The sequence below is a fragment of the Molossus molossus genome, unplaced genomic scaffold, assembly GCF_014108415.1.
Source record: "Molossus molossus isolate mMolMol1 unplaced genomic scaffold, mMolMol1.p scaffold_m16_p_2, whole genome shotgun sequence".
Lineage (NCBI taxonomy): Eukaryota > Metazoa > Chordata > Mammalia > Chiroptera > Molossidae > Molossus > Molossus molossus.
Window position 1 is genome coordinate 121475686 of NW_023425355.1, and position 12279 is coordinate 121487964.

The 12279-nt window shown below is 35.9% G+C and overlaps 1 pseudogene; it reads right to left on the reverse strand.

Moving 5' to 3' along the window:
* Positions 1 to 961: 961 nt before the first annotated feature.
* On the reverse strand, positions 962 to 1040 carry LOC118636897 (annotated as a pseudogene).
* Between the last annotated feature and the right edge of the window lie 11239 nt (positions 1041 to 12279).

A 12279-nucleotide genomic window follows, 5' to 3' on the forward strand; every position in this document is an offset into this window, starting at 1 on the left:
CCAGACCTCATCACTCTCACTTGGGTAATTGCAGTTGCCTCCTAACTTGTTCTTTTGCTTCTAGTTTTACCCCTCTTCAGCCTGTTATCCACATAGTAGCCGGAGAGAGTCTTTTAAAATGTACATCAAATTATATCTATCTATTAGCCTCTTGTCAGTCTTAAAACAAAATTAAAATTCTTAAACTTGGCCTTTGATGCTTCCCTAGTCTGGCTCCCTGTTCTGCCACATTTTCTACCATTTTCCCCCTGACTCACTCCCAAGTTCACTGGCCTTCTTGAATTTTTTTGACCATCTATGCAAAGTACATTCCTACCTTGGGGCTTTCACACTGTATCTTTCTTTTGTTGAGAATGATCATCTTTCTCCCCCCACAGATGTTTTATATGGCTTCCTCTTTCATTTCATTGAGATCATACAGGCTTTCCCTGACCATCCTATCTAACGTAGCACTCTATACTTGGTTCTCATACTTTTATTTGTAATATAGCTCCCTACCCCAAAATGCAAGCATCTTGAGAGTATGAAATTATTTGTTCAAAGCTATAACTGCAATGCCAAAACAGTCTCTGGCACTTAAGAGGCATTCAGTTAGTATACATTGAATGAATAAATGAATGGATGGATGGAGAAATGTGCCTTTCACTGCTTCCTTTTCCTCACAATCCAAACAAATCTTTTGTCATATTTTTTTCCCCATCATGCCCTCCAGTATTCTTCTTTGCTTATGCAGAAATTCTCTCAGTCAATTTTCCCTTACCTTCAACCCCAGTCCTTTAAGTGATATTAAATCCTCAGTGATTTATTGATTTTCTTTTTTGAGAGAGAGAGAGAGAGAGAAACATTGATAGGCTGCCTCCTGCATGCCCCTTACTTGGGATCAAGTCCGCAGCCCAACAGTGCTATGACTGGGAATTGAACTGGGACCTCTCAGTCCATGGGATGACACTCAGTTCACTGAGCCACAGTGGCTGGGCAAATCTTTGGTGATTTAAAAAGAGTCTGCAAACTATAGAAATGATCCCTGAAAGTACAGTCTTAAGAAGCCTAAAACACCAATCAGAAAGAATATATGCACCCCTGTGTTCATAGCAGCACTATTACAATAGCTAAGATCTGGAAACAACCCAAGTGTCCATCAGTAGATGAGTGGATAAAGAAGCTGTGGTGCATGTACACAATGGAGTACTATTCAGCTGTAAGAAAGAGGGATCTCTTATCCTTTGAGATACATGAAAGGATCTGGGGAATATTATGCTGAGTGAAATAAGCCAGTCAGAGAAAGACAAGTACCACATGATCTCTTATTTATGGAATATCATGAACAAAATAAGCTGTTGATCAAAATAGATCCAGAGACATGGAAGTAAAGAATAGACTGACAAACTTCAGAGGGAAGGGGGTGGGAGGGTTGGGAAGAGATAAACCAAAGAACTTATATGCATATATGCACAGCCAATGGACACAGGCAGGGTGTGGGAGTGGGGAGAAGGGGAAATAAAGGGGGGACATCTGTGATACTTTCAACAATAAAAAAACGGGTCTGCACATCACACACACACACACGATTGAGGATCTGGGTTTTTATTTCAGGATCACTGCTTAAATCATGCATCCCTGTCTTATTTGTGGCTTGCTCATCTTAAGTACTGCAGTACTCCAACTTGATATTCTGCTCATTAGACTGTTACTTGTGAACTGCTGATATACATAGAACATTAATTGCCAGACTGAGGTTTGTTCTTTTTGTATGAGAACAATTCAGTTCCAGAGCTAGAAAGATGCCAGTAAAATTACCCTGGAACTGCTAGGTCAGGGCATGGCCTCTTTTGCATGATTTCCTCTTGATCACTGGTTTGATCAAGGAGTGAATTATGAACAGCCAGTTTATATTAGGGCATGTCCATCAGAGGCTACTTGGAATTATGTTTTCACAATAAATTCTATAAGGCAGAATTAGGCACATTTGATAACAAGAATTATAGAATCGAGATTAAAAATTATTTCCTTTTGATTTTCAAGAGGTTTTTTTTTTTTTGTTTTGTTTTTATCTCAACCAAATCTTCTGGCCTGTGAATTCTTCTTTCTTTGCTCTAATTTTATACTGTGATTTAATCCACTTTTCTATATAAATTAATTTAAATCTCTGATTTTGGTGTCTTTCACAACTCCAGCCTTTTATTTACTTGTGATTTTTTTCCCCCTAAAATATCTACATAGTTCATCACACATTAGCCAGAACTGAATTTATCATCTTTTACCAAAATAAGCTTATCTTCATTACCCTGTTTCTGGTAAGGGCACAGTTATATTTTCACCCATAAATATAGCATTAGGGAGATATAGAGAAACATGTAAGTACAAATGTTAGGATACATTAAAGTATATTTAAGCAGTATATGTAATTATGACACAAAATATGTATTAGTTCTTTTACCATCATCAAAGTTATATAATTGTCATAAATACAAAAAGGAAAACTATTAATATTTTGGTATAACTCAAGTGATTATCACAATTCAGTTAAGTAATCTTCACTTAACATTTTTATTCATATTAACAGGTACACAACATTATATTACTGGGAATATAAATAACATCATCTCTTTTTATATTTCCATTATTTGTATTTCTAGGCGATTTTGGTTGTGAATTTTTATAGCCATTGTAAGTACTTGAAAGCTGCATCATATCAATATGCCTTTCATTATTTGTTCCCTGGAAGTTTCTCAGTATCTGTGTGTCTCCAACAGCCTAGAAAGCAATGCACATTTGGAGAGTGGGGGAGATGGGAGGCACCTCTTTCCTCCCTCTTTTCTTTCTCACAAGGGCCTCATCTAGATCAGAATTTCTGGAAGATATAGGACAAATGTAATTGTTTCTGTAGTCAGAAGAAGTAATGTTTAGTCCACAATCATGTATCAGTACTATAGGTGGTGGCCCATGTCCCTTCATATCTTAATCTCCCTGCACCTCTGCTTTCAGCCTCCAGTTCAATTGTCCAGGTCCATAGCATCTGCCTTAATATTGCCCTGTCTTCCACCTCCTTTACTATAACCAATGTCATCAACCATTATTGTGTCCTCAAAATCTTTCAAAGCCTCCTACATGGTCATATAGATAATTTCCTATGTTATCGCCCATTCCTGTTCATTATATTCAGTGGAATTAAAGCTGTCTTTCCAAAGAGTAGATCTAATAGTGTCTAACTGTGTCAACCTTCTGCTCTGCAACCTTCAATGACTCCCTATTCCTATAGTATTAAAATTTTCCCCCTTTGGTATTTACTGCCTTGAAATCAAAACATGCATCCATCTTTATGCCTCTGGAGTCTTCCTGACACTTTTTCTCTGTGCTACTCCGAACTACAGTACACCTATGCCCCTCAGATCACTATAATAGGTTAATATTTCAGTGTTTTTATGTGTATTTGTGTTCTTCCCTCAAAGTAGCTTTCCATTTTCAAAGTTCTCACATTGCAAAATTATCATCTCTTTCAAAATTATCATTATTGTCTGGCCAGTGTGACTCAGTGGTTAAGTGTCAACACATGCACCAAGAGGTCGCCAGTTCGATTCCCGGTCAGGACACATGCCCAGGTTGTGGGCCCGATCCCCAGTGGGGGGCATGCAGGAGGCAGCCAACTGATGTTCTCTCTCATAAATGTTTCTGTCCCTCTTTCCTTCTCACTTCCTCTCTCTCTAAAAATCAATAAAGGAAAAAAAATTATCATTGTTCATTCAAGACCCTGCTAAATGCAACCTCTTAACCAAAATCTATCTTCATCTCACTTGGCTACAATGTGATGGGCATACCATTCCTTTCCTTTAAACCACCATGGCTCTTTGATAGTCTGCATTAGCCATTAGTACATGCAAGATACGATGTATAGGTATGAACATATATGCTATCTTTTTCCTCATTCTTGCCCTACACTAGTCCCCAGACCTTTAAAAGCAATGATAATATAATATTTACCTTTATTTCCCAAAACATGATGTTTGGAATTAGGTCTGGGTTTAAATATAGTTAGTGTAAATTACCATTTGGTGGACACAGTGTATATCCCAGTGCAGGGTACTGTGAGACCATGATTGAAAATTGATGTTGCATATATAATGACCTGAATTTTTCATTGTAAAAAAAAAACAAACAAAACAAAAGGCTAAGACAATTTCTGCTCATTGCCATGCATATCTAGCCACTTAGTCATATATTTCTCAGACATCTTGGTCGTCTTCATTTAAGCCAGATAGTTTGATCCTGTGATTCCGGTGTCCAGTTTGGAATATTGGATTAGCATGAACTGACTGAAGTGCTAACTATTCAAAATCATAATGATGCGGAACAGATGGAAGGGCCAAAAGCACGGAGCACGTAACACCTGTGAATTATATCCAGATCAGTTACCAATCAGATTTTGGGCTTCATTCAAGGTGTTGACTTTGATCTTTCTCCAATTGTAAATGTTTCATCCAAAACGACTGCAATCTTGGCACAGCTTTTTTTTTTCAGGAGATGCCCAGGACAAAAAGAAAGAAAAGGAAAGAGAAAAACCAGGACTCCCCGACCAGAACTACAGCTCATTACAGCTCTATTACTCTGTGCATGGTTAAGAGAAACCCTCAAATTCAGAGGCTGAACCAAATATCATAAACGTGAAAAGAAAAACATTCACTTCTAAATTCTGGATTATAATACAAGCTAACGTTGTTTTTCTGAGATTAAGTTATCATTGACTCAAAATGTGTAATTCTTTGGTCAGGAGCCATCTTAAGATCTGTTATAAATTATTCAAATATAGAGGCTGAAATAGGAGCTTATCTCTGTAAAGAATACTTATGTTTAGGCATGTTTATCCTTGATTGCTCTCATTTTCTTGGCAAGAGATATTTGACAAACCTAGTGTAGGGTTCTGTCATACATGGTATCCATATTTAAATACTTGCCAAAAGATATGTGCTTAAAATAATTTTGTGCCATTTAACTATGTTGTTACATAACTCAGTGATGGTGCTACCTCTATTTGTGACACCATCTCTGTACACATAAATCTATGAATTAGGGCAGAGATGACTTGTAGGCCCTTAGTTTTCTGCTTTTTCTCTTGATCCCAGTGCCTGAATTTTGTATGCTCATATTTAAAGGAAAACAGTACAATTACGGAGACACTCTGGATGCAACATGTGCCACCCCAGTCATTGCTAAGTCCAATTTGGCTGACATAGCAGGCCTGGCAGTCATGTTTTCCTCCCTTACATTTACATGTGGGATTCCTCCTTGAGCCAGCATGCATGTAGCTTCCAACTCTGAATCAGTTGTTTGGAACTTATGGCACAAATGACTGTGTAGCCACAATATAGTTGCTCTCTAGTGCAGATAGTACTAATTTGGTATCTGCTTCTCAGATAATCTGATGGTATAGGGAATGAGCATGGAGGAGGCACTGGAAGAATTCTTTGGGAATTACCAAACCTATTTGGGGAGATAGCTTCAAAATCCACTCAAAACATCACTCTGATTTCTTCTGAATTTTCACAACTTTTTGTCGTGTTCTGCATATAACACACAGATCTCTCATATCTCTCAGATGATTTATTTTTAAAAGTTTCATGGATATAGCAGAACCCAATTTGAGCAGAGAATAGGAAAGGTAAAGTATTTTTGTTTTAGTTGGGATGATCTGCTTGTAACCTCTGTAGGACAACCGAGTATAATAATTAATTAGACTGACATGGCTGTTTCCCTTCCCTTCCACATTTTCCAAGTTTTTCCTTCCTTCATTCAGTTAACTGTTATAGAACTATGCAAATTGGACACTGTCAATGTGGGAGGAGTTATCTGACTTAAATCCATTTACAAAAGGAGGACATTCTTCCTTTTGGGGGAAAAAGAAGACACACTGATCTGTATGCTCCCCTAGTTTAAAACAGAGGGTTCTCTACTTTCTCAATGTCCATTTGTAGAGGTTACTTTGAAATTCTGATGTTTATTAATGACAAGTATTATTACTCATAGATGTTACCACCTAACATGATACATAATAGGTTTATAAATTTTAAATCTAATGTCTTCTGATTGCATGACACAAATTAGATACATTTTAATGATAAAACTTTAATAGGTATTTTTTTTTTTTTTTTGCTATTTTGGGTTAGATATTCTTATTTCTGAAGGTATCTTAGAGTTATTGGGTTTTGGAAGGAGCACCGGAGTGAGAGTCAGGATATCTTGGTTCTAATCCTAACTTTGCTTGTTTAGTGTCGTTACCATGAACAAGTCATTGAACTTCTCTGTTTTCTATTTTTATGTGTAAAATAAGAAATTTTAAGTAATAATCACAATGAACAACAATAAATATCAAGTTTTTTTCTAGCTCTTGGATGCCAGCTACTGTATCAAGTTTATACAGCACAACCCTATGAAATGTGAATTATTAAATAGTTTTTAAAGAATTACAGTTTCTAAACATCAACTTGAAAGTGTTGTTATTTCAATAGGGTTTAGAACAAAGGAAGGTATGTGAAGAAATTTTGAGTTATTGAATCTTGAATTATTCCCATGAATTTTAGAAAATAAGAAAATAATTGTTATGCTCCTATGACAAATGGATGAATGAACTCAGGAAAAGAGGATGTAGCAGGTATTGGGGATAACCACCAAAGCTTCTTGCAGATCTAAACGCTGTGAATGTAAGAGTTAACATAATGCAACTTTCAACTTGGATCAATTTTAAGTAATAATCACAATGAACAACAATAAATACCAAGTTTTTTCCTAGCTCTTTCTTGAATGCTAGCTACTATATCAAGTTTGTACATCACAAACTTATGAAATATGAATTATTTTTTAAAGTTTCATGGATATAGCAGATTTATATTAAATATGAATTACTCAACTCATTCTTTAAAATAATGGAAAACTTGCCCTGGCCGGTTTTGCTCAGTGGTTAGAGCGTCGGCCTGTGGTCCAGAGAGACCCGGGTTCGGTTCCCGCTAAGGGCACGTACCTCGGTTGCAGTTTGTCCCCGGCCCTTGTCGGTTGTGCGGGTGGCAGCCACTCGATGTGTTCCTTTCACATCGATGTTTCTCTCTCTCTCTCTGTTCCTCTCTCTCCCTCCCACTCTACCTGAACAAAAAATGGAAAAATGTCCTCAGGTGAGGATAAAAAAATAAATAAAAAATAAAATAAAATAAAATAATGGAAAACTTAATTTACAAATAGTTTGATACAGTATATCAATTTGCTAACTAGGTTCTTGTCATTTATATCTATACTTTAATGATCATGTCATTTTAGTTTCCCAACATATAAGGTCATTTTCTGCATTATAAAACCAGATCATTGTATGACCAAGAGATGAGTCTTATAATAGTCTTCCTACTCAGGAGTGACTCTGTCTGATCAAATAGTACTCCATGGCTTCATACATTAATTAAAAACACTAGAAACAGTTTTCAATTTAAGTAGTATACATTCAAAGGTACGTAGCAAAGTTAATTTAGGTAATAATTATCAAGTGAGTGCTTCCTGAGTAGCTAAGTGCACAGGTACACACATGCATACACACACCCCCCACATTCACAAACACAGATATTCCATTTGACCCACCAATGTTTAAGTGACATTCTCTGGTCTGACTTGGCATTCCATCTAAAAGGTAGAATATCTGGTGCTGTGGGCTCCCTAAATCCTCAGCTTACTGTGACAGCTGTTACCTCTGTGTGACTTTTGGCAGCTGCCTCAGGCACAGCATTGAGAACAGATCCAATGTGAAAATGGTTGCTGATTTAATATTGGAGATACTTTTGAAAGAATATATGCACTTTAAGAAAATTTTAATTAATGAGACTTGTATTTTTTGTAACAATGAAATGCTTATTATTAGTAGTATATGCTCTTTGATTTCATGTATGTTATAGAATGACTATGATAAACTATCTCCTTTTCTCCAATCTTCCCACAGATATATTTATCTCATGACAGCTGTGAAAAAAACTATTCTCCACAGATACATCATTCCTTAATATTATGCATGTTTCACAGTAGCAAATTTCATGTGCATAGTAAGACAGACACTAAGGCTTGCCTTAAAATTGATATTAGGAGATTGGTGTCACCCATATGCACCTCTCTTACATTTAACATAAAAAAGTGTATCATTTTTGTCTTATGTATGAGACAAGAGTTAATTACATAGAGCACTTGTAAATGCTGAATACTTGTAGACTTAGTAAATTTTGTAAACCTTCAGTAAAATAGTAAATTCTATTGGGACTTTTCCTTAATGTTAATAGTAGTCAGTCTCATACTTAAAGAAATACATATAAAATAATAAATAGCCCTGGCCTGTTTGGCTCAGCAGTTAGAGCATTGACCTGAAGACCAAAGAGTTGTGGGTTCAATTCTGATCAAGGGCACATACCTCTGTTGCAGCTCGGTCCCTGGCCCTGGTCAGGGTCATGTGGGAGGTGGCCAGTCAATTTCTCTCTCTCCCCCTCCCTCCTTCCTTCCCTCCCACTCTATTTGAAGTTAAACGGAAAAATGTCCTCAGGTGAAGATTTAAAATAGTAAATAAAATATTAAGTGAAATATTTTTGAACACCAATAAAAGATATTATAAAACAGTAGTGATCAAAAGAATCTAAGATGTGTTTAGTAAACTTCCGCAGCTTAAAAGACACATATAAGTTTACAAAAAAGTTATGAGAGCCCATAGCCTGGGTGTGGCTTCTATCCTGTGTAATTAGTTAAGGCAAGAACAAGAATTGGCCAAAGAAGGAACTTTATGACATATCATTTAATTTAGTCATTCATTCATTCATTCTTCTATTTATTTCATTAATATTTGAGTCCTATAATGGTGACAAACCTTGAGTATATTTTAGTTAATATAATTTATTCTTTCAACACATCCATTAAGAAACAACTGATCACGTATTTCGTTCCTGGTTCTAGATTAAAAGCTGTATTTATTTTCACAACTATATGAAGTATTATATTTACCATTTTACAATTTAGAAAATTGACAATAAGAATGGCAAAATAACTGACCAGGATCATAAAGCTAAGAATGCTAGAGCCAGAAAATTTACTTCCACACCAATGTATTGTTCCAGTACAGCACAGGGTTTGGGAACTTGAAAGTATCTCTAACACCTGTGATTGTGAGAGAAGATGAAGAAGAAAATGGGAGAGCAATTCATGAATGCAGGGTTATGTTTCTTCTTGAAATACCTTTGTGTTCACAGCTTTTACTTCATTCAATAATTCCCTGACTAAATTCTGTAGAAATTTTGGAATGAGGTCCCAAAGCAATGGCCCATCACTCTCAGGATCCTAGGCCTGGGATGGACAGAAAGGAGCCAGGTCAATCCCATACTGCTTAACAAAATGAAAACAAAGACTGATCTCTAATCATAATAAACCTAGTAGTGTGATGGTATTATTTTTCTGTGAGAGAAAAATCAATATAAATACATACCTTAAAAGTCCAAAAGCTTTTTTGGCTATTTTTCTTATTCTTTTTCAGATCCTCTGAACAAACTTGATATTTCCTAAATTGTTCTTCTTGAACATATATATTAACAGTCTACCTCTTCTCACATAGTTTTACATCATCAAAATCACTGGTGTCACAGCCCATAGTTCGTTTCTCACAAGGTGTTGAGACTATACAGCCTTTTAATTGTCCTCCTTTATCCTATATCTATATCCAGTTACATTAAAAATATAAATAGATTTAACATTTTTTAACATGAAAGAGACATGTCCATGGGTAGAGAGCCAAGATTTTTTAGCTTATTTTTCTAACTGTACCTCCTATAATCCTTAAAAAAATATCTATTTAAGCAGGTATTGTTATTATCCTTATTAATATTTATTTAAAGATAAGATCACATCTCATAAATTCATATATTCTAATCACTCATCTGTATCTGCGGAATGATTTTAAGCTAGTAGGAGTAATTTTTTTTTTAATCAGGGATAGTAACCATGTATTTGATAGGTCCTCGCGTAATGTTATACATATTCAACATACATGATTCTTATTCACATTTACCATTGTTTTGTGTGAGGTGAGGGCCATTTGCAATGCTGAAGGCAGCATGATTCTTCCTTTATCTCCTTTCAGTGTGGGGGTGGGCATAGAAAATGGAAGATACTATAAACCACAGCATTAGTTATATATATTTCCATTTGAACATCCAAAGTACGTAGACGCACTGTTTTGAAATTCACCATTCTCTTTATCTTTCACTTCAGATTTCGTCTTATCATAAAGTGGTGTAAATTACTTTCACTATGTTATTATGGTCAATTTGAAGTAGATGCTCCTGAGCAGAGGTGAATGAGAGTTTTGATAGAGTCAAGCAAGAAGTTAAGAGAATGTTATAAAGAGGCATAGCTTAGGCAATTATGGAGCAGAGGGAAAATTGGAATACCCATTGTGCATTTTTTTTTCTTTCTTTATTTTTCCTCACCCGAGGACATTCTGCCATTATCTGTTCAGAGTGGGAGGGAAAGAGAGGAAGGGAGAGATAGAGAGAGAGAAACATTGACATGAAAAGGACACATTGAGTGGCTGCCACCTGCACGACCAACCAGGGACGGGGACAAACTGCAACCCAGGTATGTGCCATTAGTGGGAACCGAACCCAGGTCTCTCTGGACCACAGGCTGACATTCTAACCACTGAGCCAAACTGGCCAGGGCCCCATTGTGCATCTTTAAGTCTCTATCTGTATAAACATTCTCCTTGACTTACGATGGGGTTACATTTATATATCCATTGTAAGCTGAACATATCATGAGTCAAAAATGCATCTAATACACCTAACCTACTGAACATCATATCTTAGTCTAGTCACCTTAAATGTGCTCAGAACACTTACATTAGCCTACAGTTGGACAAAATTATCTAATACAAGGCCTGTTTTATAAGAAAATATTGAATAAAATATTGTAATTCATTATGCCTACTGCTTTTGCACCATCATAAAGTCGAAAAATTGTAAGTTAAATCAGGGACCGTGTCTGTACAGCAAAATTTGCTAAAGCAACAAATTCAGATATGCTAAAAATTTATTTCTATCATATAATAATCTTTAAGATTCTTTCCTTCCACCTGACAGAAAGTTCAATCTAGTTACTTCCATGTGAATTGCAGTAACTCTTTTTTTTATTTATTTATTTATTTATTTATTTATTTATTTATTTATTTATTTATTTATTTTGGTTTAGTTGTTTTTATTCCCCCTCAGGCATTTCAGATTTCTACTCAACCATTTTAGTGATTTCTCCCTCCTTCCTTCTCCCCAGAGTTGGCCAAGGGTTATGGAGTGTCAGGAACAGTTTGGGGGTATAGGGTGATTGATAGTAAGAGAGATGGGGAGTGCTAGGGACCTTATTATAATAACACATCGTTGATGGGGAAAAATGTATCTTCACCTCTTAGATATTTCTGCACCCTTCTCAGATGGCACAAGAAATTTAAGGAAGCTCTCTGTGGACATAGATGCTCTTTGCTCTCAAGCACTCTTTCTTTATATGTGCCCTAACATCATTATCATCCACAAATATCATGCCACGCAGGAAAGAAAAAATTCACTGTTTACTGCTTCTTCTTGCACTTCACCCAGAGAATGAATTACGGTTCTCTGTTCTTGGATCACCCCAAACCTATCTGAGATTTTCATCTTTCTGGGTGGAAATGACACCAGGCCCTCTCTCAGGAACACTTTGTTCAGCTCCCACAATCTCTATCTAATCTGTGAGGATATGGTAGTTTGAATTTGCTTTCATCTCTTTCAAATCTGTGATTTAGTGTACACATTATCTGCCTAGTTTCTGTGAGGCTTAGCTTTTTGTGTAGCAAAATACCTGGTTCTTGAAAATAAAATGACTTGGTTCACAAGATTTTCTCTGCTCTGCATTTCAAAATACTTTTATAATTTAGAGGCCAAATTTGATTTGATGAATGAGACTGTTTCAGTGAGTAGAGTAAATATATGTGTAGAGCAAAGAAATCGGGGGAAAAAACAACTGGCTATTTGCAAAATGTATTCTATCCAATCTATGTACATATACACTATTAGAGTTCATAGCAAAGTTTGTTTCGCTGCAAACATAGATCACTTCTTTATAACTAGAAACATAAATTTATTTCATGGAAATAGTATTCCTATGAAATACCAGTAAAATAATTACATTATCTTCAAAAGTCAAAATGGCGACATTATTTACGTGTATTCATTATATTTATTGGTTCTACTAATG